The 26,451-nt window shown below is 52.2% G+C and overlaps 1 long non-coding RNA gene across 2 annotated transcripts in view; it reads left to right on the top strand.

Moving 5' to 3' along the window:
* The window catches only part of LOC139441078 (uncharacterized), a 67,127-nt gene that overhangs the window by 27,494 nt on the left and 13,182 nt on the right, over window positions 1-26,451 (top strand). For both annotated transcript variants that reach the window (XR_011651475.1, XR_011651474.1), the window contains exon 2: window positions 7,415-7,550. This is a non-coding gene — a long non-coding RNA (uncharacterized lncRNA). The remainder of the gene's footprint in view (window positions 1-7,414; window positions 7,551-26,451) is intronic.

Genomic DNA, 26,451 nt, shown 5'->3' with positions numbered 1-26,451 from the left:
AAGTCGGATCTGTGCGCAGACCTTTTAGAGGACAGGCTGTGAGTAATGTCACGCACCCCTGGAATCGCAGGGCTTTCTAGAACCAACTCTCGGGGCAGAGCTATGACACCTTGCATCATCACCTTGCGTGGAGGCACAACAGGGCTTCCATAATGAGCTCCGCATCTCAAAGTATTAATTTACCGCTTCGAATGCTTCATTCCCAGTAATTTGTTTAGGGACTATTTTTAAACAGCAAACAGGGCCTCCCAAGTCTCTTTCCTTTAAGGATTCTAATTAGCGCCGTTAACTGAGCCCAATTAGCAAGGCGTTAATATCTCGATTCATCAATCTGCAATGAAAACTTTTTTGGACTTAATACACCCTGGATCGGAATTGTCTTTGTCATCTGACATGTCATCAATTCGTTTAGTAATAATATACTTCGCAAGTGTCACCTTTTCCATTTCCTTTGCTTCATTGGTCTCAGACACAGTGTTGACAATTTCCAATCAGGCTGTTAAAATGAGCGATTCCACAATTATGCGAATCATTTCAGCTTTAGCCCTTAATTGCTCCACCTTGGAACCAGCTCCTTGGGCTCCATCGGGGACCAGGGCCATCGGTCTCGGCAAAGAACTTGGTTTCTTCATTTTGTGCTGGTGGAGGCTGACACGGGGCCGCAGCTTTTCCCGTGCAGCACGTGTGGTGCCTGGTCAGGTGCCGGCGAGGGCTGGCGGCTCCCTCCCCTCTGGGTGATTCTTCCGGCCCCACCGGACGTTCAGGCTGAGGCGGGGGATTGCCAGGGCATACAGCTCCCAGGGTGCCGCCGTTCTCATTATGTTGCCTAATTACCCTCTCAGACTTTTGGGGGGTGGGGTGGGTGGGATTACTGCTTGTTTTGTGACTCTGATAACTTTCTAGCTTTAATGAAGATGTTGTCAGTTATGCGGGGAGTGGAAATGTCTGTAAAAAGCACATCCATTTAGGTACGAAGTCCTTAGGGAGAACTCAGGCCTTTGAAACTTCTGAGAATCAAGTTTTCGAGGGTTTTTATTTTATTTTATTTCATTTTTAAATTAATTTTTTAATTGTTATTCAGGTACAATTGTCTGCATTTTCTCCCCATCTCTCCACCCAACCCCAGCCAATCCCACCTCTCTCCCCACACTCTACCCTCCCCCTTGATTTTGTCCTTGTGTCCTTTATAGTAGGGTTTTTAGAAAAGGTTGTCTGCATTATTAAATGTTAAAAATATATAAGTAAAAATTAAAATGAACTTAAGCATGGGATGAACAAAACAGGGTGAAGCAAAATGTTGATTTGTATTTAATTCAGGAATTAACTTTCTGGAAAATTCAGAAAATGTGACTATTACCTACACAAAAGGTAGGATAAGTACATTAAAAAAAATACTTGCCTGAAGATATGTTTATTGATTTGAGACAGAGAGAGCGAGACAGAGGGGGAGAGAGAGAGAGAGAGAGAGAGAGAGGCTTCAGTATGAGACAGAAACATGGATTGGTTGCTAGGTGTGTGTCCTGACCAGGGATCAAACCTGCAACCTTTTGGTGTATGGGACGATGCTCCAACCAACTGAGCCACCTGACCAGGACCCAGATAAATACATTTTGAAAAGAGATTTCCTGTTGCTGTAAGTGTCTACTGTCTCCTTAAAAGAACTGATTTGCTTAAAGTATGCTAAATCATTATTTTTTAAACACGTGAGCATTGCTTCTTAATTTCTAAAACCAAATAATAATTCATTATGAAATTTAATTAAGAATCAGGTTTTGGCTAATTGTAAAATCCATTTTTAAGAATAAATTACAAAATGATGTAGCAATCAGGAAAATTAACAAAGCCAATTATGCTTTATTGGGAACACCTAATACCAAAATTCGTCACCATTACGAAAAAGAAAAAAAAACGATGTGGACTTCTGATGGTATAATGTAAATGGTGAAAAGTAAACAAAAGTACAAGTCAACATTTAAAAATCTTCGCAGGACAAAGAATTTCACTGGTCATGGTGGGTAACCGAGGTGGCCCTCTGACTCTGTTCGCTTGGTGGGAAGGCCAGGCTCCTGCCAGTGAGCGCAGCCCCTGGGGGACGGGGCTCCACGCACAGTCTGAGGGGCCAGAGTGACAATGACTGAATCCAGGAAGGTTACGGGATCGCTGTCAGGCCTGGAATCCTCCCAAAGGCGCTGGGGAGGCAGCCACCACCTGCCTGGGCTCCAGTTTGCAGACAAAACCAAGGCTGAGGCAGAGAGAGGCAGAGATGGGGACGCAGAGCAGAGACACAGAAAGAATCTGGGGCTTTGAGGACAACACCCACCTGCTGGGTGAGCCCACCTGAAACCTGCGTGAGCCTCTGGGCTTCCTGTTCTGTGAAGTAATATTGGGGTGGACAAAGAGTCCATATGGCTTTTTTCCATTAAGTAAGACTCTTTCACTTCCACCAATAGCTTTATTGATTTGGATGTTTTGACTATGTCGGCTCTCTTCCGCTATCGGCTTCTAGTGGGGAGAGGCCAGGGGTGCTGCTCAACATCTTCCAGTGCAGGAGACAGCCCCACGGCAAGGTATCATTTGGCCAAAATGTCAATAGTACCAAGAAACTTCACACACCACTTCTGACAGGTTTGATCAGTCACAGCGCCTTCTCCACACACTGCATAAATCTTTTTCTGCCTTTTAGTTTCATTTTTCCCTTTCTTGAAATAATAAAGCATAATATGCTGAAAATGTTGCCTATCTTCTTCCATCTTCAATAGTAAAATGTCTGCAGAAAAATCCACCCATTTTGATAATTTTTAAAAAATGCACACTGATATGACAGCTGTTGCAATGCAATCTAACAAAATTGTTTCGAATGAAGTTAAAGGCAACTAAGTGCTACTAGAGCATCTTATGGAAAAAATGTAGCAGGCTTTTTGGCCAACGCAGTACGTGCTCTCCTTGTTTCAGCTTGAGTTGGTGTTTTCCGTTTTTTTTGTCGTCAAAGACATCCCAACTGAGGGGTCCTCAGTGAATGTCTGTTCAACAGGTAGACAGGAAGTTCAATGAGAGGATTTTTTTTTTTTTTTAACGAGAGGATTTTTTTAAAAAAAATTTTATTTTTATTTATTTTTAGAGAGAGGGGGAGAGAGGGAGAAAGAGAGGGAGAGAAACATCCTATGTGGCTGCCTCTTATGCTCCCCCTACTGGGGACCTGGCTTGCAACCCAGGCACGTGCCCCAACTGAGAATCAAAATGGTGACCCTTTGGTTCGCAGGCCGGCGCTCAATCCACGGAGCCACACCAGCCAGGGCAATGAGACGATTCTTAAGGGATCAAAATACAAGCTGTGGATATTGAGAGAGGACCGGGGCCCCCTCGCCCGGGTGGTGGTGGGTGTGGGTCCTGGTGGGCGAATGAGGTCTGGCTGGTCCTCACCAGCAGGTGCGTCAGAAAGGGCCTCTGTTTTCACAGCGAGGGCTCAGCAGAGGCCCACACGGCTTTGCAGTTTCCTCCTGACTCAGAGAGGAGTGACAGTGTTTCAGTGTGGGGGCGGGCGGGGGAGAGAATGATCGCTCCTCTCTCAGACAGGTTTCATCTTCCGAACATTCGGTCAGACCCTGAGCGATGAGTGGGTATTAATGCTCACCTTTAAAGGTCAGTGTGCAGACAGGCGGGCTGCGTGGCCCAGACATGTGCCTTGGGTGACTGCTTCAGAATTCATTAACTTGTCAGCCAGCTCAGAGCCTGTCAGCTGTCCTTCCACAGGACATACATTATCCCCCATGATTTCCAAACTGTCCAGGCCAAAATGGGAGGCCACACCGGCATGGAGAGTTGGGGGAAGCGACCCCATCCACTTCGTTCTGAAACCTCAGAGAGAATGACCCTCACTAGCGCTGTGCCCAGCTCCTGGTGCTTGGTTTTCACAGCACTGACAGGTGTACGTGGTGAATCCTCCTAGAGGAAAGGAGCCTCGGGAGGTGAGGGATGTCCCGGCCACCGGGGCAGACAGGGCTGGGTGGCACAGCTGGACGGTATACGGACCCAGAGGCCACGTTCTTACCTGCCACACTCAACGCTGCTCCCAACCAGGTGTCACGTGCTGGGCCCCAGGCAACCACGAGAGAAGAGGCCAGGTCCCTCCCTCATTGTGCGTGACATATAAACAAGTCACCAGGGAAGGGGGCGCGACTTATATTTTCTAAGTGCAGGCCAGCTCCCAGGTTATTTAAACAAGTGCCCAGGTCTCACCTGGGAAGAGAACTAGGGTGCAGGAAGGGGAGGGTCGTTGTTGATGTTGTTCCTCTGGGGTGGGGCCTGGGGAGGGGCATCAAAGGAACTTCTAGGCAGGGAAACACCAGGAGGGGGAACAGCTGGCCCCACAAGCATCCCCATTCACCCCCCCAAAATGAGAGCTGGGCCAGTTCCCTCCCCAGAGCACCCCGGTGCTCAGTCGGTATTCAACACACATTCCAAAACCTGATGGAAAAACCACGACTCCAACAGAAACGCTAGTTCTCTGTGGAAGATTTGGAAAGCGCTGAAGTGTGGAGGGCGAGCACGCAACTCCTCACCATCCCCCGGAGAAGTGCGGAAAACAGCGTGGGCCCTCGTCTCTCCCGCTCCCGCTCTCCATCTGTCGCCCTCGCATGTCCACATTTATTCCACGGACGTTTCCTGAGCACCTACTATGCCCCAGGCATGGTCCCTCCCCAGCTTCCCGTGGTGGTGGGGGTGACGGGATGCTGCTGGGTGTGGGGCGGGGGGGCAGGAGAGGCAGAGGGAGGATCAGAAGGAGGCTGGAGGGCCCCACAGCGTCTCTGGGAGTGGTGTGTGGGAGGCTGGGAGCCATTCAAGCAGAGATCCCAAGGAAACCGTGTGCCGGCAGTTAGGAGGCAGCAAGTGGCCCTTGTGGCTGGAGGGGGGTGGGGTGGGAGGTGGCAGGATAGGCAGGGATGGGATTCCTCATGTGGACTCAGAGGTGGTGGGAGGGGGACTCAGGCACAGGAGAAGGCCTCAGGGGCCACCTGGGATCAGGATGTGCCACCTCTGAAGGAGGCAGTGGCCCCTTCCAACAGGCCCAGGCCTACAGGGACCCAGCTGCCCTGTGTGTCTGAGTGGCCCAGGGGCCCCCTTGGTGCCCTTGGAGCCCATCCCTGCCCGGCCCTGGGAGCCAGTTGGCGTCCCAGGGCCCCTTGCTCTGATGGGCTGCGGGTTGCTGCCCTTCCAATGGTGGGGAGTCACTGCCCCTAGAACCTGGGGTTCATCCCTGGTGCAGTGGTGGGGTCCTGAGTTCAAAGCAACTGCAGAGGATGCCACCTCAAGGACCTCTCCCCGGGATACCCCCACCTGGACTTGGCATAACCTGAACCCAACTCTCTGAGATTCCCAAACCTCTACCACTCGGCTCCCTGTGCTTTGGTCCCCAGTGGAATGCAAGAAGCAGCCTCTCCCTGGGCCACACCCCCAGAGTGGTCTCCTCGGAAGGCCCCTCCCCATGGCCCCTCTCTCTCCACAGTGGAGACACAGCGAGTGTTTAAGCCACGCACTTCCGATCGCACCGTCCTGCGTGAAACTCTGCTCTCAGGCCTCCCACCGCGCTGAAATGGTGGTCAAAATCCTCAACCAGGGCTCCCTGCGCAGCGCTCTCCGAGTGCCCGACAGCCTCACTCTCACTGACGAATTAACCATGGGCTCCATGAGAGCCCCTTCTCTCCTGGCGTTTAGCTCTGTGCCTGCAGCTCAGCACCGAAGACAGGGACGTGTTCACATGCAGAAAACCAGCAGAGAGGAAAAACAGCTAGCACTGGGTACCTCTTCCCTTCGAGGCAGTGAGCTAAGCCCTTGGCATGAATTAACCCCAGCAACCCCATGAGGCAGGTGCTGTCCTCATTGGATAGGTGAGGACACGGAGCACAGAGAGGTTAAGAAACTGCCCACGACACACAGGAGGGGCTGGGCCCAGGCAGTCTGCCCTCCAGACCATGCCCAGAAATGAACAAAACCATACATGAATTCGCATGGGAAATATCAGAAAATGCAGAGAACTGGGAAAGAGAAGTCACTTAGAACTTCAACATTTTAGTGTGTTTCTTCCTAGATTTCCGCGCTCCCCGCCCCGCCCCACCCCGGCCTGTGTGTTAATTAGATGCAGATCAGACATCCCTACAGTTCTGTGAGACTCCACCGGCCACATCCTGCCCACAGCGGTTTGTCGTCTGCTTTTCTCAGGGGAGACCACCCGTTCATGGGATCGTCCACAGCAACATTTTTATTTCTATTCCAGGGTACTGCGGAACACAGTTTGCTTCATTTAGCCCCTCGTATGAACGTTAGGCGCGCTCCTTGTCGCGCATGTAAAACGTAGCAAGGAATGCGGAAGGAGCCGAAACGTCCACCCAGCATTTCCTTATTTCCAGTGACCAACTCCTGGAGGTGGAGTTGTTGGGTCCAAGGCCACGTCGGGTTTTGGGGCTTGGATTGGTGCAGAGCCTTCCCAGAAGGGCAGAGGGATGCACACGCCCGACCCACTCCCCAGCGTCTCCCTGCAATTAAAAAGCAGGTGCACACACCGGGGCTGGGTCCTTGTCATGCACTTAGGTGGGACAGACTCAGGAAACTCGAACAGAAACATCTTCTCCCCCAGTTTCCCCAAAGAGCGTCCTGCTGTTCTGCTTGGAGGCTCAGGCACCTGGATGGAGGCCCTCCAGTGTCCCAGCGGGCCTTAGCATCCCACAGTGGGGCACTGGTCCAGAGGCCAGAACCTCTCCCCATCTCTCTCCCTGCCCTGCTTCCCCTGCTCCAGATCTGGAATGCAGCCAGGATTGTGCATGTTCTGTGAGAAACCAGAGGTGTGCTTTTTTTTTTTTTTTTTTTTTTTTTTGTCTCTCTCCTTTTTTCAAGTCTGGAAAATTCCTTGAGTTGCTGAGTTAGGACTATTAAGAAAACACTGGATTCCCATTCAAGACAGGACCTTGCTTTTTTCAAAGGCAAGGTTTTGTAAGTTTTCAAATAACTTGGAACAGCTGAACAAACTCAGCCTGAAAGTGGCCCCGGGGGTGTCCCCTGCTGGTGGGGTTTGAGAGGACAGGGGCTGGTCATGCAGGTTGATGGGCCTGGAATCTGGGCCTGGAGGAGAAGGGAGCTGTCTTGGGGTTACAAAGGGGCTCTTTTCCCTGAGACCCTGCACTTCGACACTAGAAAATACCAGGCTGGGGTATCTGTCTATTCACTGGCTGTGAGATCATTGTGTGCACTGTAAGCAGGAGCTGTCGGCCCTGCCCCGGGAAGGGCCTTTATCTGGGGTGGTCGAGACCTCCTACGTCGAGGCCCCTCTCCCAGACCCCGGAGGGGCTGCGGGAGAGGAGGAGGGGGCTGGCAGTCGGGAGCTTGCTGGAGACCATCCGTCAGCTCTCATTGTTGTTTCCAGCTCAGGAGGCGGTGCACGTGCGGGGCTGCGTGGAATCAGCGTGGGGGGGCTGCCAGGTGGGCGTCATCGCCCTCGTCGTGCAAATGAGGAAACTGAGGCCCGAGAGGTGAAGGGACACATGCCCGGGAGCCTCCAGGTAAGCCGGGGCTGGAGTGGGAACCTGCCAGGACCCAGCTCCCCATGCACTTCCCACCCTGAGGTTCCCACCTGCAGGAGCTGCTATGGGTGCTGCTTGCTTTTCAGCACTTTCTTCTCCTCGGTGGAGGGCGGTGGTTGAGGCTCAGGCTCCCGGAAGAGAAGTGAATGTCGACTTGGGGGTGCTTCACCCCCAAATTACCTGAAGTGGAAAGATGCCTTTTTGGGGGGAATAATGCCTCTCATTGGTAGCTGTAGTTCATACTTCCACCAGCAGGGGGCGTGTCCCCACGGCCCCTCCCAGGCAAGGGAATCTGTTATCTTTATTTTGTTGTCAACATGATAGATGAAACATACCCTAGCTTTAAAAATAATTGTTTTTTTTCCCATTGAAAAGTAACATCTTCATTAAACACATTCGGGAAACGACAGGAAGTGCAATTAGCTGCTGGGTTCCCAGGGCTTTGAACGGGGTGGGCCAGTAGGTACTCCTTGGGTATCTGTTGAATAAACAAATAGGGAAAAAAATTACCGCGGGTCCACCCCCCAGGGGCAGTTCTGTCGCCATCTGGGCGCGTGTGTTTTCTGTGAGATTTTCCTCACAAGGTTTAGGTTTGTTTCCATTCATTATGATGGCTTCCCCCCGCCCCCGTCCCCCCGCCCCAGGCAGTTTTTCATCCTGTTTTATTCACTTTGTACCACTTGACACAGGCGTTTCCCTTTCCTAGGTACCATTTTAAACATCTCTTATAATATCCTGCAGTGTGCGAACCATACTTTATCTGAATCCTCTGTTGTTGAACTTTCAGGCTGTTTGTAATTTTCCTCTTTGTAAATGAGGCAGCTGATATCTTCATGCAGAAAACTGTTTGTTTATTTCAGCTTATTTGCTAAGGAGAGCGTCTCACAAGAAAGATGAACGTGGTCAAAGGTTTTTTTTTTCTTTTTATATCTGATTTCCTATGGCTTGGGAGTGATGCACCTTATGAAACAACTTTGTATCTGTGGAGAGACCTGGTTAAGTTCTTTTTTTAACATTGTTTTTAAAAATGACTTGTTCTGAACAATACCCTGTGCCTTCGGCAAACAGAGCGGATATGAAAGGAGGTTTGTTGCCTCTGATGAGCTCTTAGAAGGCGCTCTGGCTCAGGAAACAGACGAGTCACATCCACGTGTGTATCAGATGGTTGCTATGGGAACAAGTCATTTAACACAACGGCTAGGTTACAGCATTGATCAGTAAGGGCGGGGGCAACATTGAAACAAACCAGTCGGTGTCTGAGCAGCCCTGAGAGGCAATAGCAACAGCAAGGAGTCTGTCTGTCCCGCTCAGGCAGCTGGAGCTCTGTGGGCAGAGGCAGGTGTGAGGGCTCCTCCATCTAAGGTTGGGGTGCAGCGGGCAGGAGGATAGAAAACAGAGTCCTATCGGGCTGAGGAAACTGTTCCCCAAACCAGATATTGGAGCAAGAGGGGCCGGGGAGAACGCTGGGGACCTGGGCTCCCAAGGGCAGGGGGGCAGAACCTGGGATTGACCCCAGGGCCTGTGGGCAGCCAGCCCCAGCTTCCCTATGCTCCTGTGGTGTTTGCACAGCTGGCTGGCACAGCTGGCTGCATCCCTCATTGATCGGGCAGGGAATCCAAGTGCAGAGAGGAGCTGTGGCCGGCTCCAGGCGTGCAGCAGCCCCTGGCCCCAGCTCTGGCCAGGGATGATGCAAAAGTGAGTGACTCAACCGCACAGGCCCTCAGGGGGCTCCCAGTGATAACTCGCAATGCAGCCTGCTGGTGCTCACTCATCGATTCACCCACAAATACTTCCCAAGCGTGTCTGAGGGGCTGTGGCCTGGTCTGGGCAGATGGTAGAGACCCACAGGGACCGAGCTTGGGCTCTGGGGTCAGATCAGGGCCCGGCCACTTGGCAGGCTCCTCACCTGTGATACGTTATGCTAATGATGTACAGCCTCAGATCTGGGCCTGGGGACTAGTGAGCGCTCAGTGGCCATTGCTGTGGCAACAGACTCAAGGGGAGGCAGAGTCTGATGGGGGGAGGGAGGGAACCCGCTAAGTCTGTACCTGAAGGGTTGCCCAGGGCAGGGGTTGGCATGGAAGGGAGGCTGTGTTCAAGGACTAAAGGGTGGCACTGGGCTGGGATTACCCTGGGGGGGTTGAGGTCAGGAAAAAGTCAGGGGACCCAGAACCACCCCTAGCTGCACCTGTCTACCTCCAACCCCCCAAGGGGCTGGTTCAAGATGCGGTGCCCATCCCGAAAGACCTGGGACCAGTTTTGGAGGAGTCGAACCCTAGCCAAGCTGTTTCCTCAGCGTGCTTGGCACGTGTGTGTGGGTGGGGGGGGGGGCGCAGCTCCTGTCCCAGGCTGTCTCTGGGGGTCTGCCCAGGACAGAAGGACCTCCCCAAGGGAGTGTACATTGGGACACGCGTATTAGAAGGCAACTTAGCAACATGCATCCCAAACCTAAAACGGCCCCAGCCCTTGGTTTCCGCAGTTGGGCTTCTGGGAATCTTTCCCGGGCACATGACCCTGAACCCAGAGGCCGCTGCGGCGTCGTCGTTAGTGGCAGTGGCCGGAAAGAAGTCCCGGATCACGTGTCGGTTTGTGCGGCAGGCGGCGGCCAGAGACGCAGGCCCTGGCACAGGCGCCAGAGGGAGCTGGGCTGGCCTTCAGGTCCTGTTCCCACAGCTGCGCCCGCGCCCTCGCGGAGAGCCGGGCCAGCTGGGCCGCCCGCAGTCTTCTCCTCTGTACAGTGGGCCCAGGGAGCCAGTCTACTTGTTTGAAGGGACCTCGCCCTATTTGTATACATTCCTGCGCCTGATCAGGCTGCGGGGAGGCAGGCCTGGGCACCCAGCTGCCACGGAGAGGGAGACCCTGGGGGCCGGGCCCGCCGGGTTCCGGCTGTGTGACGTCCGCCCGTCACCTAACGTCTCTGGGCTTCACTGTGCACCGCGCCCCGCGGGAATCAAAGCTCCTTTCTTTCGGGGGCACTGAATCCGGGGATGAGGGCCGACAGCGCAGTGAGGAGCCCTGCCCCAGTCTGACGCAGGCAGGAGCTGTCGTTTTCCCCTGGGGGGGGCAGAGTTTTGGGGGTCCAAACACCCAGTCCTAATAGGTTTGTGCCGCGGAACTCAGGTGTGACACGGGGGTGGTCAGGGGCTGCTTCTGCAAAGGCCCGCAGAACGAGCAGCCTCGTGGGCAGCCCCCCGCGCGCGCCGCGGCCCTCCCTCGCGCGGCCGGCAGGGGGCAGGCTGTTCCTGCGAGCCGCCGTGTCCTCGCCTCACCCCGCTGCCTCCAGCCCCCAGTCCCCCCAACCCCCGCGCCTCGTTAAAGGGCCACACGGCTCCTTTCTGCAGAGAAACTGCGCAGCCCTGCCCTGGGGAGCCTTCTCCATCAACGCCGGGCCCAATAATTTACATTTAATTTGTGAGCGGTTCAGTGTTTAATTTTGAAAACTGAATGATTCATCACCATATTAATAAATAATAACATTTATTATTCTCCTAATGAGTGGCCAAAATACAAAAGCAATTACATGTCTTATATGTTTTCCCCTAAATTGAGACAGCAGAGTGTTAATTACAGAGGCTCACGCGTGGACCGTGTTCTGATCCGGGGTCCTGACTCCCCTCTAGACTGACTCTGCACCAGCTGCTCCCCAGCCTCTCTAGCCTGCAGCACTCCGCGGGAGGCAGCGGTCAGGAGACGCTGCCCTGGGGCCCCAGACTCAGGAGCTGCTGCCGCCCAGCCACCTGTAACCCACAGGCACAGAGCCACTGCCCCCCACCGCCCCCACCCCCTCTCCATCTGCCTCCCTCTTCTCCCCTGCCCGGGGCCCCAGGGCTGGACACGGGCAGGGCAGCGGTCATCTGCTGCAGACTGTGAGAGTCCCGAAGGAGGCCCCTCCTTAGTGCATGCCCCCAACCCTCCCTCGCTCCTTCCTTTTACAAACATCCACTGAGCCACGTGAGTACCCTCTCTGCACCTGCGGGGAAACTGAGTCTTGGCCGTAGGGGCTCAGTGACCTCAGCTCCAGCTGTCTGTTGGCTCCAGCGCTGGTTCTTGCTTCTGCCCCAGTGTAGGCTGGAGCAGACCCCTTGCAAATCCGGAACCAGCCATCGCCCCTGGCTGGCTGCCTATGGCTTTACTTCTCCCTATCGGCAAAGCTATTCTCACTCTTCCTAGAAAATGTGGAAAGTTTAAAAGAGAGAGAGAGAGCAAGAGAGCGAGCACAAGGCAAACAAGCGAGTAAGACTCCGCAATCCCATGTCCAGAGGTGCACAGAAGGGCCTGGAGGTTATGCACCCTCTTGTTGGAAAGGGCAAGGCCTCTATTTAGGGGGCCCAGAAGGGGTGCCATCTCTCTCCCTTGCTTCACTGAACTTGGTGCCCCTCCTTTTGGGAGGACAGGGCACGGGGCTTCCTTGCATGTTAAAGGTTAGAGACCAAGGTCCACCCAGGGCCAGCCCTCTGGTTTGCACCCCATGTGGATTCTATGGAAAACTGCCAGGAAGTCCCGCCTCCCTAGATAACCAGGCATTTGGGTATCTCTCCATCGAGGACCTTTTCCACGCACATGCTCAGAAAGAGGCTCTTCTCCCCGGGTAAGTGTGATATCTCCCTCCACGTGCCGTTTCCTGTCTTGACTTCTTTTGCTAATGTTCTATGTCAAGCATTTCCCTGTGCCATTGAGTCATTCATCAGGCACCTAGTTTGCACGGCTGCATCCTATTCCACAGTAGAGACCGCCCGGCCGAGGCTGAGCTCCGTCCCTGCGGGGACCTTCCCCATGGCACTTGGTACTGCGACGCCATCCTGGGCCAGCCTGAGATTACCCCCTCAGGGTCCATTCCTAGAAGTGGAATCACTGGGTCAGCGAGTGCGAGAGCTGCGAAGGCTGCTGCCTCCCTCTGCCAGCGTGCCTGGCAGCAGGGCACACCCGTGCACGCTCCTGGGGCAGGCATGGCAGGGTGGCTCCCCACCACACCCCTGGCACCTTGCCAGGACTGACGTTATCTTCTGACAAGCTCTGGGCAGCACTTGGCATTTTTAAGGTGCTTGTCCTTTCACAGGGTCACCTGGGGAATCTGGAAGTCCAGAGAGGCCGCTTGTGTTCTCACTGTTTCATACGTGGAGACACTGGGGCCCATGCAGGTAAATACATTTGGCTCATAAGATTTTAGAGACTCTTTTAGGTCTCAGGGGGGACTAGAGCCTCCTTGTGTTTCAGATGATGGGGAAGACTCAGTGAGATGTCACAGGGACAGGACTGTCTTGGAGTCCATCTCTCCACCAACCCGCCCACACATCTGCTCATTCATCAAAGAACTCATCCTACCACCCATCTACCCACCTATGCCTCCTTCCACCAATCCACTTATCCATCCATCATCCATCATCCTTCCATCTCTCCATCCACCCATCCATCCATTCATCCATCCATTTATCCTCCTACTCACCCATCCCTTAATCACTTCATCCCTTCATCCATCCATCCATCTCTTCATCCATCCATCCCTCCATCTATCCATCCATCCATCTATCATCCATCCATCCATCCATCATCCATCCATTCACCCATCCATCCCTTCATCCATCTGTCCATCTGCTCAAACATTCAATCGCTTTTTACTGAGAACCAGCTCTGCTTTGGGCCAGTGCGGAAACTCTGAGCGAATAGCTCTGTCTCTTGCAGGCAGGCAGACCTTAAAGAAATGACCACAGGGGTGTGACTCATGTGCAAGGGGAGGTTAGGCTGTTACAGGGGCGTATGACCGAGAAGCCAGAGCTAGTTGGGGCAGGGGTCAGGGGACCCTTCTTGAGGAGGATGAATCCTGGCCCCCACTGGCACTCCCTGTGACCTTGGATGAGTCTCCACGCCTCTCACCCTGCTTCCTACTCTGACGCTGAGTGGGAAGAGCCCTGGTTTACCTGTGCACTGGGAGGCTGTGTTGTTCAGGACAACGAGGATGCAGAGGCAGGTCAGGGCACCAGTGGGAGGTCCAGCCCTGTGCCTACGATGTCTCAGTGGTGGCTATTCTCAGGGGTCTTGAAGTTAGTGAGAGCTCCCCAGGGGTCCACACAGAGCCCTGGGCTCTCCCTTGTTGTTGTTGTTATTATTATTGCTGCTGCTAATGCCTTCTGAGCCTGTGTCACGGGCCAGGCGTTGGGTTGAGCCCTTTCATGGACCCACCCATTTAATCCCCCACCAGCCCTGTCAGGTAGGCCGCAATTGCTGTGCCCGCATTAAAGACGAGGACACCGAGGCACCGAGCAGGCCTGTCACCGGCCCAGGGTCCCACCAGCAGGTGTGGGGTCTGGGCCCCGAACTGGGCAGCCTGACCCTGCAGTAGTGTGTGTGCTCTCCTTGGTCTGGTTCCTGTCACCGACACCCACATTTTACAGACGAGGACTGGGCCTCAGGGGCCCGACTAGCAGGGGCCCCGTGAATGACTCAGGCCTGTGGCATGCTCAGTCTGGCTCTCTCCAGGCCCCCCCTGCCCAGTGTCCTGGAAGAGCCCTGATGGCAGGCTCCCTGCCTCTTCTGGCATGAGACAATGCGTCCCCTCCCCCCACAGGCCGGGGGACCCATCCAATGCACCCTGACCCCCACTCGAGGAGGAGGGAAAGCCCAGACAGGCCCTGGGGCGGAGTTTGAGCTGTGCGGCTTTGCACAGGCTCTCGTCCTGTCTGAGCCCCACCCTCGCTGAGGGCCATCCAGGGAGACCACCGAAGTGAGAGGTGCTATGGGCTACGGCGGGAGAGTACCAGGAGCATCAGATGAAGTGAAACTGTCGTGCACGTGTCATTCATTCACTTGATGGGTATCTACTCTGCCCTACTGTGTGCCCAGCCCCTGGTAGGCACTGGGGTCCCAGCAGGGCTAAGGGGATCAGGACCCTGACCTCAGGGCGCCGATGGCCAAGAGAGGGAGGCAGACAGTGGCCCAGGGCAGTGTGGCGGGTGTGGTTCGGTGGCTCGACAGAAATCGGGTGGGGGGCTGAGGATAATGGGAAGAGAGGTCCCCAAGGAGCCAAAGAGCTGCTATTTAAACAGAATGAACGGAGGGGGCAAGTCACATGACTGTTCCAGGAGAGGACATTCTAGGCAAGGAACAGCCAGTGCAAAGGCCCGGAGGCAGGTGTTGCTAAGTGAGTCTGAGGAATAGGAGGGGCCCAGGGAGGGGCAAGGGAGGCGGGGCCGGGTTAGAGGCTGCATCTGGGCAGCCCTGGGGTGAGGACTGAGGAGTAAATGGGGACGACTTTGTGGGTGCTGAGTGGAGCAGTGATGAGATTTAACTTGGGATTTCAGGGTGCTTCTGGGGCTGAGGAACAGGCTGTGGTGGGCGAGGTCAGTGGCGGCTCACACCAGGGTGGAGGCTGCGCAGGTGGGGGCTGGCTGGATTTAGGGTGACCTTTGGCCGTGGTGGGGAAAGCAGAAGTACGTGATGAGCCTGATGTCAGGGTGAAAGACAGAAGGCAAAGGTGACTCTCAAGTCCGGGTGTGAGCCCTGGCGGGAAGGTGGTACTGTTTGCTAAGACAGGGGATGGGGGGTCAAAGTAGGTTGGGAGGGGATGGGGAGCTGGGGGGGCCAGGTTAGTCTTGGGCTGCCCACTCTTCCGTGGGGTGTCTGGCAGGCAGGTGGCCACGTGAGTCTGCAGCTGGGGTGGGGCGGTGGCATCATCCTAGTGATGAGAAATGGAAGCTTTTCCAGAGCTGGGAACAGATGCTCCCAGGACCAGAGACCCGGACCCCTGGCTGGCAGCCGGGGCTGGGGGTGGGCCCGGGGCTGGGCTTTGCACAGGACTCCAGGTGCTGTCATGCGGCCAGCGGTCAGGACCCTGTCAAACGGTCAAACAGACTCGAGAGGCACGAAACCGGTGTCTGGGCAGCCTGCGCCTCTGGGGTGTGGTGTGGGGAGGGGAACAACGGGCCTGAGCAAGGCCCAGAGTCAGACCGTGGGTTTCTGGCCTTTCCATCTGCCCGTTCCCTCAGGCGAAGGTGGAAGGCCCCCTCCCCGAGCACATGGACAGCACACTCAGCTATTAGGGCTGGAGCAGGAACTAGCTCTCCCTCCGTGTCCTTCCCGGGGGCCAGGGCCACCCTGGTGCCCTGCGCCCTTCTCTCTTGCTTGTAGGCCCCAGGTCCCTCCCTTCGAGGCATTTCACAGCCCTGGGACCCGCACAGGAATGAGGCCAGCACGACTACGTGACAGATGGGCTGGGGCAGATGAGCTGTCTTTGAGGCAGCTCTTCCCAGGCCCCCACCCTGGAGCCCCGGCTCAGGGGTCGCCTGGACGCAGCCAGTACACATTGTGACTCACGCCGGCTCCCGTCATTCCAGGCACGGATAGATTCGAGCAGCTGAAACATCTAGAGGAAAGTGTGGGGCCAGAGGGAATAGCGGAAGGGATCCGGGAGGAAGGCCAAGGTCAGGCTGCCCAAAGCCCCAGGGATGTGGCCTGTGGGGTGGGCTTGGGACTGGACCCTCCATGGGGGTCACCTGACCCTGGCTGTCACCTTCTCCAGAAGCTGTATCTTTGCCTGTGAACCCCTGAGGCATGACCTGTGTGCATCAGACAGCCCAAGGCCCAGCCTCAGGCTACTGGTCCCTGCCCTCTTTCCAGCTTCCTGGAAGTAAGTCCTAGCCCCTAAAACTGGCCTCAGCATCTGCCTCTGACTCACAACCACCCGTGCTGAGAGGACATGGACATTCAAAGATGCTCAGCCACGAGCAGGAGCAGCTGTGTGTCAGGCGGCCCCTGGGCCCTTCGGTCCAAACGAACAGCTCTCTCTGTTCCATGTACCACCCGCCACCCTGAGGCCCGGGGGTCTGGCTGCTGACTGTCTGGCCTGTGCTGGGTATGGGGAGCAGGCCAAGACCCACCTTCAGGGGCGCTGTGTCCTGTGCAGGCCCCCAGGTGGGAGGTCCCATTGCTGCCATACACAGAATTCTGAAGCAACAGGGGCACCCCTCCCTCCAAGTCTCTGTCCTTTTCTCTCCTGATCTGGGGACATCCTCACTCAGCGGACCGAGTGAGGATGCAGGGGCCCAGGGCTGCCTCCTTTCTGTCATGATGCAGGGCCCTGACTTCCTGGCCTGGAAGCTTCCTTCCTGGCCAAGCGCCAGTCTCCTGAAGCCCCAGTCTCGGGTCTCAGCCTTCCAGACTCTTCCACTCGGGCTGGCCTGGCCATGTCACTCAAACAAAGAAACCCTGCTAGACTTCTTGTAGTGCAGGTGTGCTGGCCACAAAGTCTCTTAGTTTTTTTTTTACCTGAAAATGTTATTTCGCCTTCATTCTTGAAGGATATTTGCATTGGAGATAGAGTTTTGCATTGACAGTCTTTTCTTTCAGCATTTTAAAGGTGTGATTCGACTGTTGCCCCATCTCCATAGTTTCTGATGAGAAATCGGCAGTGTTTGAATTATCGTTCTCCTCCGCATGATTGCAGTTTCCCTCTGGCTGCTTTGACGACTTTCTTCACTTTTGGTTTCCAGCAATTCAACTATTGTGCGCTCTTTTCATCCTGCTTGGGGTCTGCGGAGCTTCTTGGATCCTTACATTTTTACTTTTCACTGCGTTTGGAAAATCTTGGGTATTATTTCTTTAAATATTTATTCTTCCTCATTTTCTCTTCCTTCTCTTTTTGCGGCTCCAATGACATGCAGGGTTGGCATTTTGCTATTGCCCCACGGGTCCCCGGACCTCAGTACATTTCTTTTCAGTCCTATTTCTCTCCGTTCTTCAGATTGGATACTTTCCATTGATCTATTTTGAGGTCACTGACTCTTTCCTCTTCCATCCTGTTACTGAACCATTGGAGAACCAGTATCGGGATGCTGTTTTTAGCGAACGACTCCGGTCCGGGCAGACTCCATCGGCTTGTACCCAGTGTGTTCCTCCGTCCCAGCACCCTCTCCCGTTCACTCGCCGAGGCACCTCGGGCTGCCCTGGGCACCGAGAGTTTCTCAGGCTTTCCTTGTTTGTGATGACCTTGGTACCTTGAGGGGTACACGTCAATATTTTGTAGAATGTTCCTCAGCTGGGATTTGTGGGATGTTTCTCTGATGATGGTCCTGGAATTACAGGTTTGGGGATAAAAACCAGAGGTAAAGTGCCATTCTCAGCGCTTCCTCACCCAGTGGACTAAGGTTCCCTTGGGAGACAAAAACAGAACAGAACAAAGCAAGAACCATGCCACGGACCACATAAGAACACCCTGCGGATTATAAGGCTGGGAAGCTCTCTTTTCAGAAGGGAGCAGAGGTAGAAGTGGAGAAAAATGGCACGTGGCGTCACAGGACTTACCACTGCCGATGTGGACCTCGGTCCCCCGGCTGAGAAGGCTGCCGCTCTGCCGCCCGCTCTACGGAGTGGAGAGTTCTGCCTCCTCCTCTCGAGGGCACACTGTCTGTACGCGTCACTGGAACTCTTCTGCAAGGGACGCCTGTCTCACCCCCTGTGTCTCTGTGCAGGGTGGGGAGAAAGGAGGCGTGAGGTCGTGTGTGCGTGAAACACGGCGCTAATGTAGTGTTCGCATTACCCGACACCCCTACCTGCATGTAATTTTCATAGGGACAACTGCAAGCCTGCTTCTGACCTGCCCTGGATGTATTCATTTATTTATGTCAGCATGGACTCATGGGTGTTTACTTTATACTTCGGACTTCCATCCAGTGCAACTTTTTCTGTTGCTCAAACTGTTCCTGCTTTGTAGGTTTTTCCCTTGGGGACCGACTCCCTTGCTTTCTGGCAGCACGGGGTGCTCCAGGCTCCCTGGTGTAGCTCCTGCCCCAGCGCAGAGCCACTCACTCCAAGGAGCCCAGATCCCTCTGCTGGAGCACTGTGTCAAAACCAAGATCTGCGCACTGGGCGGGCTGGTCACACAGGGCAGTGTTGCTTCCAGGTCCTCTCCGCCGGCAGAGCGGGAACCTTGCACGGGGTCCTGCAGACACCTCTGTCTGCCACCATCTGCCTCTACGCCTCGCCGGAGTCCACGCTGCGCTCTCCAGCTGCAGCCCGTTACCCCGTGGGCCATCTTAGCAGCCTGCCCTTGCTTATGTGTCAATTCCCACCCCCGCAGTGAGAGACCGGATTCTACCCGCCTCCGGCCATTCACAGAACCGTTCAGTCCAGTCCGAGCGGGCATGTCCAGTAGTATCAGCATGAACAACCTGTTGCCCCAGGGAAACGATGGCCAGCAGAGCCCAGGGCTGATGGGCACTTCCTTCTGTGTCAGTCCTCCCATTCCTGGGGGGGACTCAGCGTCCTCCCCGCCCAACCCCAACCCCGGCCCTCCAGCGGGCATTTTTCGAGCAGTTGGAAAACAGTTAGAGTTGCTCTCACAGCCTGCATTCCTCTCCCGGACCCCCTGGTGTTCGAGATGATGTTTTAAATTTGCATGTCCTCAGGTCCTTTCTTTGTGCCGCAAAGCTCTGTGGGTTTTGACAGATGCATTGTGCCATGTGTTCCCCAGGGCAGTACCACACAGCACAGAGTCATTGTCCCTGTGATGTGTCTGTGCGACCCCCACCCCATCTCCCTGGCAACCAGGCTCTTGTATTGTCCATAGTTTTGCTTTTTCCAGAATGTTATAGAATTGGAATCATATGGTCCATAGCCTTTTCAGACCAGCTTCTTTCACTTAGTGATACATATTTAAGTTTTGTCGACATCTTCATGGCTTGATAACTAATTTGTTTTTATTGCTGAATGACATTCTGCTGTCTGGACGGACCACTGTTTATTTGTCCATTCACCTGTTGCAACACCCGGGCTGCTTCCTGCCTTTGGCGATGGTGAATAAAGCTGGTATGAGCATTTGCATGTGGGTCTTTGTGGGACCGGAATTTTCACATCACTGGGGAGAATGCCTCCGAGGGGTTGCTGCCTCACGTGGGGGAGCGTGCAGGTTCACCGGTTCTGCATTGTCTTCCGAGCGGCCCTGACATTTTGCGGTTCTGCAGCTGTAGCTGGCAGATCCTGTCTCTCAATCCTTACCGGCGTTTCACATGGTCAGGTTTTTTCTTTTTTAATATTTTAGCCATTCTACTAGGTGGGCAGTAGCATCTCTTTGATTTATTTTATTTTATTGTTATTTGTGTAATTCCCAGTGACAAAAGATTTTGAGTGTTTTTTTCATATCTTTTTTGTATATCTCTTTGTATATCTTCTTTGGTGAGATGTCTGTTCAGATTTTTTGCCCATTTTTAAAGTGAGTTGTTTTCTTATTGTGTGTTGAGTTTTACGAACTGTTTGTGTGTTTTGAATGCCAGGCCTTTATCAGGGGTGTTCTGTGAATATTTTCTCCCAGCCCATGGCCTGGGTTTTCGTTCTTTGTAGCAGTGTCATTTACAAAGAAGTTTTTAATTTCACAAAGTCCAGTTTATCAATTTTTTCTTTAACAGATTATGCTTTCGGTGAAACTCATTGCCAAACCCAAGGTCACCTAGATTTTCTGTTTTCTTCGAAAAGTTTTACAGGTTTGCATTTTACATTTAGATTCAGGAGCCATTTGAGTTAATTTTTTTGTGAAAGGTGTAAAGTTTGTTTCTAGACTATTTTTTTAGGTTTTATTTATGTATTGTTAGAGTGGGGGGAGGGAGAGAAACATAACTGTGTGAGAGAAGCATGGATCAGTTGACTCCCACACGCCCCCAACTGGGGACCTGGCCCGTAACCCAGGCATGGGCCCTGACTGGGCATTGAACCGGCAGCCCTTTGGTTCGCAGCAGGCCAGCTCTCAGTCCACTGAGCCCCACCAGCCAGGGCTACTTCTAGATTCTTTTTAATTGCGTGTTAATGTCTAATGGTCCCAGCGCCGTTTGATGAAAGACTGTGCTTTCTCCATTGAATTCCCTGTGTCAGAGACCAGCTGACCGTGTTTCTGTGTGTCTGTTTCTGGGCTCTCTGTTCTTCCTGTCGATCTGTTTTGGTTTTTTCACTAACGCCGGCTGTCTTGATTACTGCAGCATCGGACACGTCCTGATGTCGGGTAGCGTAAGGCTCTGACCCCGCTCCTCTCCTTCAGCATCGCGTCGGCTGTTCTGGCTCCTTCGTCCTTTTGCATCACCTTAGAATCGGTTTGTCAATATCTGCTGATTGCTGGGATTTTGCTATAGGTCGTGATGAATCTATAAAGTTGGGAAGAATTAACAACTCAAACTTGAGGCTTCCTAGCCTTCAGTACAGAATATCCTTCCACTTATTTACATACTATTTGATTTCTTTCATCAGAGTTTTGAGATTTTCTGCGTATAGACCCTGAACATATTTTGTTAGGTTTATACCTACGCATTTAGTTTTTGGTGCTATCATAAATGATATTATGTTTTTAATTTCAAATTCCAATTGCTCATTGCTGGTTCACAGAAAAGCAATTGACTTTGTATGTCAGCATGTACCCTTGACCTTGCTTATAGCTCAGGAGTGTGTGTGTGTGTGTGTGTGTAAATTCTTTGGGGTCTTCTTTATAGGTAATCATGTCGATTGTGAACAAAGGCAGTTTTATTTCTTTCTTCACAATCTGTACATTTTATTTCCTTTCCTTAGTGCCATAGCTAGAACTGCTGTTATGATGTTGACTAGAAGAGAGGGTAGGGGACATCCTTGCCTTATTCCCAATCCTAGAAAGTGTCTAATTTCTTTTTTCATTGTTGACACTATTACAGATGTCCCCATTCCCCCCTGCCTTTGCCCACTCCCCCCAGCCCCTGCCCCTACTTCCCTGGCCTTCACCACAGTGCTGTCTGTGTCTGTGGGTCATATGTGGATGTCCACTGGCTGATCCCTTCACCTCCCATCTCTCCTCCCCCTCCCCTCTGAGATCTATCGGTCTGTCCCGGGTTTCCCTGCCTCTGGTTCTAGTCTGTTTGTCAGTTTATTTCGTTCATTAGATCCCACATATGAGTGAGGTCACGTGGCATTTGTCTTTCTCTAACTGGCTTATTTCACTCAGCATAGTGTTCTCCAGGTCCATCCATGCTGTTGCAAAGGGTAAGATTTCCTTCTTTTTTATGGCTGCATAGCATTCCATTGTGTGTATGACCGCAGCTTTTTTATCCACTCTTCTGCTGATGGGCACTTGGGCTGTTTCCAGATCTTGCTCTTGTAAATAATACTACCATGAACACAGGGTGCCTATATTCTTTCTGATTGGGGTTTCAGGATTCTTAAGATATACTGCCAGCAGTGGGATCACTGGGTCAAAAGGCAGTTCCATTTTTAATTTATGAGGAACCTCCGTACTGTTTTGCACAGAGGCTGCGCCAGCCTGCATGCCCACCATGGTGCACCAGGTTCCCTTTCGCCACATCCTCGCCAGCACTTGCTGTGTGTCGATTCATTGATGGTGGCCATTCTGACAGGTGTGCGGTGATCCCTCACTGTGGTTTAATTTGCATCTGTCTGATGATTAGTGACGTTGAGCATTTTTTCATATGTCTATCGGCTCTCTGTTTGTCCTCCTTGGAGAAGTGTCTATTCGGGTCCTTTGCCCATGTTTTAATTGGGTTGTCTTCCTGTGGTTGAGTTATGTAAGTTTTTAAAAAATATATATTTTGGAAATTAACCCCTTATCATTGGCGAATAGATTCTCCCATATAGTGGGTTCCCTTTTCATTTTGTTGATGGTTTCTTTTGCTGTGCAAAAGCTTTTTTTAGTTTGATGTAGTCCAGTTTGTTTATTTTTCCTTTGTTTCCCTTGCCCTGGGAGGTATATTGGCAAAAATATTGCTGTGAGGGATGTCTGAGATTTTACTGCCTATGTTTTGTTGTAGGATTTTTTTTTAATCCTCACCTGAGGACATTAGTTTTCATTGCTTTTAGAGAGAGGGAGGAAGGGAGGAAGAGAGAGAGAGAAACATCGATGTGAGAGAGAAACATCAATCAGTTGCCTTTTTGTATACACCCCCCCCCCCCCACTGGGGATCAAACCCACAACCCAGGCATGTGCCCTGACTGGGAATTGAATCCACAACCTCTTGGTCCACAGGATGATGCCCTAACCAACTGAACCAAACCTGCCAAGGCTCTAGGACTTTTATGGTTTTACAACTTATCTTTAAGTCTTTTGAGTTTATTCTTGTGTACAGTGTAAGGAGGTGGTCTACTTTCATTTTTTTGCACGTACGTGTCCAGTTTTACCAACACCATTTACTGAAGAGACTATTTTTAACCCATCGTATGCTTTTGCCTCCCTTGTCAAGTGTTAATTGACCGTAAAGGTGTGGGTAGGTTTCTGGGCTCCGTGTCTGTTCCGTTGACCTGCATGCCCATTCTTGTGCCAGCACCAGGACGTTTTGATTGTGATGGCTTTGTAATATAGTTTGATATCGGGTATTGTGATGCCTCTAACTTTGTTCTTCTTTCTCTAGATTGCCGAGGCTAATTGGGGTCTTTTATTTGGTTCCATGTAAATTTTTGGAATATTATAAATCTGTGAAATATACATTGGTATTTTAATAAGAATTGCTTTGGGTAGTATGACCATTTTAATAATGTTAATTCTTCCAATCCATGAACACAGTATGTGCCTCCACTTGTGGCTTCTTCTATTCCTTTCTTCACTGTGTTACAGTTTTCTGAGTACAAGTCTTTTACCTCCTTGGTTAAACTTAGTCCTAGGTACCTTATTAGTATATATATATTTTTGGTGAATGGGGTTGTTTTCTTACCTTCTCTTTCTGATAGTTCATTATTGGTGTATGAAAATGCCACTGATTTCTGAATATTAATTTTGTATCCTGCTATTAATTTTGGCCATATTCATTTATTAGGTCTAATAGTATTTTGGTGGAGTCTTTAGGGTTTTCTATGTACAATATCACGTCATTTGCAAATAATGACAGTTTTACATCCTCCTTTCCAATGTAGATGCCTTTTATGTCTTCTTCTTGTCTGATGGCTGTGCCTGGGACTTCCGGTGCCGTGTTGAATAAGAATGGTGAAAGTGGACATCCCTGTTTTGTTCCTGATCTTAAGGGAAACACTTTTAGTTTTTGCTCATGGAGTATGATGTTGGCTGTAAGTTTTTCATTTATGGCTTTTATTATGTTGAGGTACAATCCCTCTATTTCCACTTTGCCAAGAGTTTTTATCATAAATGGGAGCTGGGTTTTATCCAATGCTTTTTCTGTATCTGTTGATAGGATCATGTAGTTTGTCTTTCATTTTACTTATGTGATGCTTCACACTTACTGATTTGCAAATACTGTACCAACCTTGCATCCTTGCAATAAATCCCACTTGATCATGGTGTATGATCTTTTTAACGTGTTGGTGGATCTGGCTGGATAATATTTTGTTGAGGAAAGTGTCTAATTTCTAACTACTAAGTGTGATGTTAACTGTAAGGTTTTTTGGTAGATGTTTTTTATCAAGTTGAGGAAGCTCCCCTCTGTTCCTAATTTGTTAATGATTTTTTATCAGTAATAAGTACTTGATTTTGTCAGTGTTTTTTCTGCACTCATTGATATGATTATATTTTCTTATTTAACCTGTTGATGTGATGAATTATGTTAGTTGATTTTCAAATGTTGAACCAATTTTGCATACCTGGAATAAATACAAGTTGATCATCATATATAATTCTTCTATGCATTATTGGATTAATTTGATAATATTTTATTGAAGATTCTTACCCTTATGTTCATAAGAGATATTGATCTGAGTTTTCCTTTTTGTTTATTTATTTATTTTTAGAAAGAGAGGGAGAGAAACATCAGTGTGTGGTTGCCTCTCATGCGCCCCCTACTGGGCACCTGGCTCACAACCCTGGCATGTGCCCTGACTGGGAATTGAACCGGTGACCCTTTGGTTTGCAGGCTGGCACTCAATCCACTAAGCCACACCAGCCAGGGCTGACTTTTCCTTTTTTGTAATGCATTTATTTGATTTTGGTATTAAGGTAATGCTGGCTTCATAGTATGAATTAGGAAGCATCTTCTCTGCCTATGTTTTCTGGAGGAGATTGTAGAGAATTGATATCATTTCTCTTTTGTATGTTTCATAGAGTTTACCAGCAAAACCACCTGGGCCTGGTGGTTTTTTTTTTTGGAAACTCATTAATTATTTAATTTCTTAATAGAGCTATAGAATAGGCCTATTTTTCAGTTTTACTGAAGTACAATTGACAAATAAGAAGAGGCTGAAACGGATGATCTCACTCTCCTCCCTCCTCCTCTTACTCTCTCTGCCCACGGGGCCCTTCCCTGTGGTTGGATGCCTGGTGTTCCACTGTCCAGACCTGCTGCCCTGCAGCGGCAGGCTGACCAGGCTGGAGGGGGAGGGCCCTGCACAGGGTGTCCTCAGAGGCCTTGACACCCGCACATGGTCTCTGTTCCCTCCCAGGGCCCACAGTCCCTCCTATTTGGCAAGAAGGACACAGGCGGACACCTGGTGCTTGGAGATCCCTAGTCACCCTGCCCTCGGGTGGCTCTGCTGGGTCAGGGCCCCAGTGATTGCTGTAGTCCCCTATAAATGGGGATGAGTCCCCCTCTCTCCTCCCCCTTGTCTCGCTCCTGCCTCCCCTGCTCAGGCACTGTGTCTCAGCACCCGGAGGCTGCCCTGCCGAGGCCTGCAGACCATTTGCGGACAGTCCTAGGGGTGTGAGTCCAGGTGAAGGCCCTGTGCACAGAGGAGGGAGGGCCCCATCGGAGCACATCCCCCAAACAAGCAGCAGAGCTGCCATTCTGCTCCAGGGAGGATAGGGTGACCACAGTGGGGATATCGGTGCCTCCAGCCCCTCCCCAGAAAGCAGCGTGGGTGTGAGGGGGGCTCCCTAGGACCTCCCACTCTCCAGGAGCAGGGAGCGTCTGCTCCCTTGGCTGCCTGCTGCCCACTCCTGCTGCAGCCTCCTCCCTTCTGTCTCTTGCATGGTCAGAGGCGGCTCCCACCAGGTCTGCATTCCTAGGGGGTATAGGAGGGGGGTAGAAAGGAGCAGACCCACACTGCCCCTTTAAGAGCATGACCCAGAAGTGGAACTCAGCTGTGCACTCTGCTCACAGCCCATTGGTCAGAATGTAGTCACACGGCCACACTTGCCTGCAAAGGAGGCTGGGAAATGTAGTCTTTCATGAGGTTGGCCATGTGTCCAGCAAAAATCAGGGGTTCTATGATGTTGGGAAACAGAGACCTGGAAGTCTGTGCCAGAGATGGGGAAGGTGGGAAGAGGAGTGGATCAGGGTGGTGGTGGGGCAATACATTCAGTGTGGGTCGACTCAGTTTGGGGAGGACATAATTCACTCCCAGAGTCCCCAGGCTACACCATGGTGCCCCTACCCCAGGCTGCCCTGTCCTCTCGACCTTCCTGCACACTCAGACTCCGGCATCGCAGGGCACACGTCACGTCAGTGGCTGCAGACCTCGTCCCTGCAGCCACATTCATCTGCCCTAGCGAGGACCCAGCCTCGTGCCACCCGCCACCTGGCTGCTCCATAGTGGAGCTGTGGGCGCGCCCGCCATGCTCCAGGGTAGGGAAGGTCTCGGTGAGCTCCCCAGAGACAAGATGCCGACCAAGCCCAGCATCCTGCGTCTCCTTAGAGGGGCACCAATCTGTCACCCCCTTTCCTGGGGGGTGATGTTGTTTCTGATTTGTTGGTCAAGGAGAGGCTGGTTTTGGAGCCTTCTGTGGGGCCTCTCCCTCTGACAGCTCCTACCCCGCACACCAAGGGCCGACGGGGGCAGGGCACCAGTGCCGAGCGTGGCATTTCTGAGGATCCACCTGGGGATCCAGTAAGTCGGTGTGGTAGGAGCCGTGGTGACATGTCACATCTCTGGTAACAAGGTCAGCTCAGGGCCAGCGTCCAGCAGTCCTCCAAGTGTGTGGGTGTTCCCACCCCCATTGCCGTGACAGCTAAGTGGCCGCCGGTCCTTTGGAGGAAAAATCGGGACAGAT

This window comes from Desmodus rotundus, chromosome 7 (genome assembly GCF_022682495.2).
Source record: "Desmodus rotundus isolate HL8 chromosome 7, HLdesRot8A.1, whole genome shotgun sequence".
Taxonomy (NCBI): domain Eukaryota; kingdom Metazoa; phylum Chordata; class Mammalia; order Chiroptera; family Phyllostomidae; genus Desmodus; species Desmodus rotundus.
Note: the sequence above shows the minus strand (reverse complement) of the source record. Positions and strands in the feature narration are given on the sequence as shown.